The 6056-nt window shown below is 37.1% G+C and overlaps 1 long non-coding RNA gene across 1 annotated transcript in view; it reads left to right on the top strand.

Annotated features, from left to right (window-relative positions):
• The first annotated feature begins 1010 nt into the window (after positions 1-1010).
• Positions 1011-6056, top strand: part of LOC111722778 — a 19080-nt gene continuing 14034 nt past the window's right edge. The window contains exons 1-2 of the long non-coding RNA XR_002771448.1: positions 1011-1092; positions 3356-3358. This is a non-coding gene — a long non-coding RNA (uncharacterized LOC111722778). The remainder of the gene's footprint in view (positions 1093-3355; positions 3359-6056) is intronic.

Below are 6056 nucleotides of genomic sequence, written 5' to 3'. Positions count from 1 at the left end.
GCCGAGCCTCTTCACTCATTCTTTACAAGGTTTTTTTTTCTAGTCCTGATCTTAAACATTGTTATCGTTGGTAAATTTTAAGCCCTTTTAATTCTGTGAAGGCAAAAAGTGGAAACCTAATAATCACATATATATGTAAAAATAAAAAAATAATAATAAAAAAAGAACCTCCTGCTTCAGCCTCCCAAAGTGTTAGGATTACAGTCATGAGCCACCACACCCAGCTTTTTCTTTCTGTTTTTCTTTTATAAAAATACCTTCCTTTGAGTGCCATGAATCAGCTCCTGATACTGCTCTTCCTATTTGAGCCTCTTGAATACTACTTACTAGTCTTATATGGGATATGTGTGGAATGGGACTCATGGGAGTTGTTTTCAATAAATAACAGTGTCTTTTATAATTTTTTTGAGACAGAGTCTCACTCTGTTGCCCAGGCTAGAGTGCCAGTGGTGTCAGCCTAGCTCATAGCACCTTCACTCCCCTGGGTTTAGTGATCCCCCTGCCTCAGCCTCCTGAGTATCTGAGACTACAGATGCACACCATCATGCCCAGCTAATTTTTTTATTTTTGGTAGAAACTGGGTCTCACTCTTGCCCAGGCTGGTCTGGAACTCCTGAGCTCAAGGGATCCTCCCAGAGTGTTAGGAAAGCCACTGTGCTCAGATGTTGTCTTATCTATTTGTCTTTTCCTGCATGGAATATTTTATTTCAGAGATCCAGTAATTTACCTACAGGTATTTGACTTTTATCTAGGGGAATTATTTGTTATATATTAAAGAAGATTGTGGCTCTACATTAGTGTGTAGATCTAGCAGTTGCTGCAGTGACTTGGAATGATCATCTTTGTTATATCATAATAAAGTCTTATTTTATAGGCAAAAATTGAGAGCCGCCTTCTTTTATTTTATGTTACTGTGTTTTGTTTGGTGTTACCATATCAGTGTGATACAGCAATAATTATGTTACTAACAACAACTTTGTGAGATGTTTATTATTCTCATTTTACAGATGAGGAAACTGAGGCTTGGTGAAGTTACGAAACTTGTCCAAAATCACACAGCTTGTAAAGGGCACAACCAACATTCAGAGCCAGGTCTGTCCAACTTCAAAACTCTTAATAGCTGTGAAGTATCTATTATAACTTGTATTGGTATTGATATTGCTTAACTGTTATTTAACTTTTACTGGTAATTTTTTTACTGCTGAGATTTTTGTTGTCTTTCCTAATAATTTCATGTCTTTTAAAAATTGTGAAAAGCAATATACCACAGTATTTAAGGGTCTGGGCTCTGGAGACAGACTACCTACCTACGTATGAATCCCTAAGTTTCTTCATTTACTTGTTGTGTGACATTGGGAAAGTTACTTAACTTTTCTGTACCTCAGTTTTCTTATCTATAAAATGGTGATAGTAATATTATCTACCTGATAGAGTTACTGTGAAGATAAATAATATCATACACATAAAGCATTTATTATAGTACCTGGCATATGCTTAGCATTCAACAAATGTTAACTATTAGTAGTATCATCTAGCAACCAATAAAGCCACTAAAGCCAATAAAGATCATAATTTCTAATTCTCTTTTAGGAAATTTGGGTAAATAAAGTTTAGGCAACAATGTAGAGTATCACAAAGCTCATATAAACCAAACTTAAACTTGAATAAGTTAAACCTAGAGAAAATCTCATTTGATCAAGTTGAGATCTATGATAAAGCAAGTTGGGCAACTGATCACCCAGTTTATATGTACAAGGATCTTATCAGCCCACCCCCATCAAGGGTCTTAAGGACCCTTGTGTAAGGGTCCTTAAATACTAAAAATACTCTTTAATCCTATTAAGATCATTGTGTTTTGTTTGTATTCCCCTTGAAAATGCAATTTGTATTCAGAATAAATGTCTACATTTTCAGGTGGCTTTTAGGTGATTTGGCATTGTTGATGGGTAATTACCAAGGACCAAAACCTTATGTATTATGTAAAATGTTGGCAACATTTCAATTCTTGCAGGAGTGTTTGTCAGAATTACACTATGGTGGCAGGGTGCAGTGGCTCATGCCTATAATCCTAGAACTCTTGGGATGCTGAGGAGGGAGAATTGCTTGAGCTCAGGAGCTCAAGACCAGCCGGCAAGAGCAAGACCCCGTGTCTATGAAAAATAGAAAAAAATCAGCCAGGGTATTGTGGCAAGCACATGTAGTCCCAGCAACTTGCGAGGCTGAGACAGGAGCATTGCTTTAATCTAAGAGTTTGAGATTGCTGTGAACTAGGCTGAGGTACCATGGTGCTCTAGCCTGGGACAACAGAGTGAGACTCTGTCTTCAAAAAAAAAGAAGAGAAAAAAAGAATTATCTTATGGGGAGTGTGCACACTGACTGACCTTTGAATTACTGAGACTGCAGCACATTCAACTAGAACTTAGCAATGTACTGATCATGTGCTCTTTCCTTATACTTGTTTATAGCAACTGTCAGAATCCTAAAGTGCTACATCAACTATTACTACAATTTAACTAAAATTAAATACCTGTGATTAATTTCTAATAAGTTTATGTTAATTGTATAAATATCCATGAATGGGAAATAATTTGAGTCAAGTTTTATAAGAATTCAAAAGCTGTTAAAGAATGGGATCTGCCTTGTATATGAGGCCAAGATCTCTGTAGCTTTTATTCTACATGGGCATTTGATTTATTTCCTTTATTTTATACATATATATGTGTGTGTGTATATATATAAAAGTTAAATATATATATATATGAAAAGTATTTATATATGTGTGTATGTATATATATTTCTTAATTGAAACAGGGTCTTACTCTGTTGCCCTAAGGTAGAGTGCAGTGACATCATCATGATTTATTGTAAGTAACCTCAAATCCTGGGCCTATGTGATCTTCCTACTTCAGCCTCCTGAGTAACTAGGTCTACAAGCATACACCTGTGACTATTAGCCACCATTCCCAGTTAATTTTTCTATTTTTTATAGAGACGGAGTCTCACTATGTTGCTCCAGTGTGCCAGCCTATTTCCTTTATTTTATGGTATTGAGCCTCCTATCCTTGATCATAGTATATCTTTCTGGTTATTTAGATATTTTAAAATATTTTTCAGTAAATTTTCCATAAAGAAAAATCTTTTTTTCCATAAAGAAAAATAAGATGCTTATTTTTTTTTACTTTGTAAATGGTATTTTTTTCCCTTTTCATTTTCTGTTTGCTAATGTAAGCTTTATTTATTGTTTTGGTATATGGATCTATGTTCAGCTACATTCTTAAGTTATTTTAATAATTCTAATGATTTATTTATAGATAATTTTAGTTTTCTATGTAGTCAGCTAAGCTATTGTGTGAAGATTGTTTTTATTCTGTGCTTACACTTTTTTTTTTTTTTGAGACAGTCTCACTGTGTTGCCCTCAGGAGAGTGCCATGGCATCACAGTTCACAGCAACCTCAAACTCTTGGGCTTAAGTGATTCTCTTGCCTCAGACTCCCAAGTAGCTGGGTCTACAGGTGCCTGCCACAACACCAGGCTATTTTTTGTTGTAGTTGTTATTGTCGTTTGGCAGGCCCAGGCCAGATTTGAATCTACCAGCCCCAGAGTATGTGGCTGGCACCCTAACCACTGAGCTACAGGTGCCAAGCCAGCTTATACTTTTTATTTTTTGTCATGTCTTAACTGTGCTAGTTAGGACTTCTAGTACAGTATTCAAGTCAAGTGCTAAGAATGGGTATCCTTATGTTGCACTTAATTTTTAAAGGAACTGCTTATTTTGTTTCACCATTAAGAATAATATTTGTGGCTCGGCGCCTATAGCTCAACTGGCTAAGGCGCCAGCCACGTACACCTAAGGTGGCGGGTTCGAATCCCCAGCCCGGACCCGCCAAACAACAATGACGGCTGCAACCAAAAAAAAAATAGCCGGGTGTTGTGGCGGGCGCCTGTGGTCCCAGCTACTTGGGAGGCGGAGGCAGGAGACTCGCTTGAGCCCAGGAGTTGGAGGTTGCTGTGAGCTGTAATGCCACGGCACTCTGCCCAGGGGGACAGCTTGAGGCTCTGTCTCAAAAAAAAAAAAGAAAGAAAGAAAGAAATGTCTGTCTCAAAAAAAAAAAAAAAAAAGAATAATATTTGCTATCAATTTTTGGTAGATACTTTATGAATTAGACCAGTGGTTCTCAACCTGTGGGTCATGACCCACAGAAACCAAAGGACTACGGGTTTAGGAAGGTTGAGAGCCACTGGATTAGATGTTCCTGTTACCAGATGACTAAGATATTTTTGTGTTTGAAGAATGAGTATTGAATTTTATCAAATGTGTTTTCTGCAATTGCAATGAAAACGTAATTTTCCTCCTTTATTCTGTTAATATGGTGAATGACACAGAGTGTTTTTCTTTTTGAGACAGTCTCCCTCTGTCACCTAGGCTAGAGTGCCATAGCTTCAGCCTTACTCACAGCAACCTCAAATTCTTGGGCTTGAGCAGTCATCTTGCCTCAGTCTCCCAAGTAGCTAGGACTACAAGTGCTTGAAGAGTGTGATATGTGTAGATAATTTGCCATAGATTTTCTAATTTTGATTACCCTTACATTGCTGGAATAAACTGAACTGTCATAATGGGTTTTATATATATATATATACACACACACAGTTGGATTTATTTATTAATATTTTGCTTAAGATTTTTGTACCTATGTTCATAGATGAAAATTACCTCATACATAATTTTTATTTCTTATCCTTAATTTGGTCTTGGTATCGAACATCTAGACTATGCCAGTCTCAAATAATGAGTTGGAAACTAATCTTTTTTCCCCAGAAATAATTTATATAATACCCGAAATGATATTTTTTGAAAGGTTGGTTGAAGTTCAACTGTCTTGGCTTGGTAATTTTTGGGGTGGTGGGTTTAATATTTTAGGGAGGTATATATTTTATTTTTCTAAATGGTTTTGTTTAGGGTTGTGTTTCTACTTAGGCCAGTTTTCAAAGTGTTTCTTCTTTTATTTTTAGGAATGTATCCTTTTTTGTCTGAGTTTTTCTTTTTTTGTTTGTTTGTTTTGAGACAGAGTCTTACTTTGTTGCCCTCAGTTGAGTGCTGTGGCACTAAGTGATCCCCTTGCCTCAGCCTCCCTAGGAGCTGGGACTATAGGCTTCTGCCACAACACCCAGATGTTTTTTAGAGATGGGGTCTTGTTCTTGTTCAGGCTGGTCTTCAATTCCTGAGCTCAGACATTCTATCCACTTTGGCCTCCCAGAGTGCTAGGATTAAGGTGTGAGCCACAGTGCTCAGTCTTTTTTGAGTTTTTAAAGTATTTTTCATGAAGTTGTTCAAATCATTTTTTATTATCTTTTTGATTTCTGCTAAGTATTTCTCTTATCTTTTTAAAAATTCTTAATTTTTTTGTGCCTTTTCTCTTTTTTTCTTCATTAATCTTGGTAAACTGGTGGTCTCCAATCTTTTTGGCACCAGGAACCAGTTTTAGGGAAGACAGTTTTTCCATGGAGAGGGGATGGTTTCAGGATGATTTGAACACATTACATTCGTTGTGCACTTTATTTCTATTACTGTTATTACAATGCAATATACAATGAAATAATTATGTAACTCATCGTAATACAGAATCGCTGGGAGCCCTGAGCTTGTTCTCCTACAACTAGATGGTCCCAGTGCTAACATCACTGCCTCAGCTCAGATCATTAGGCATTCAGGGGCATCCGACCTGTGTCCATGGGCCACATGCAGATTATTTGAAAACTGTTTTGGTTATCTGTAGTGTCACATATCACAAAAAGTATGCATGGACCTTTGTTTTTGCTTGCCTGGTTTAATTAATGTTTGTGTATTTAATGTGTAGCTTGAGACAACTCTTACTCTTCCAATGTGCAGCAGAAAAGAAAAGAGTTGGACACCCTTGCTAGACTCTCTTAAGAAATGTGCAACCAGGCTCGGCGCCTGTGGCTCAAGCAGCTAAGACGCCAGCCACGTACACCTAAGGTGGCAGGTTTGAATCCAGCCCGGACCCGCCAAACAACAATAATGGCTGCAACCAAAAAA

Source organism: Otolemur garnettii, unplaced genomic scaffold (assembly GCF_000181295.1).
Source record: "Otolemur garnettii isolate 467f Iridium unplaced genomic scaffold, OtoGar3 scaffold00365, whole genome shotgun sequence".
In the NCBI taxonomy this organism is placed as follows: Eukaryota; Metazoa; Chordata; class Mammalia; order Primates; family Galagidae; genus Otolemur; species Otolemur garnettii.
The sequence above is the reverse complement of the archived record's forward strand: the minus strand, read 5'-3'. Positions and strand labels throughout refer to the sequence as shown.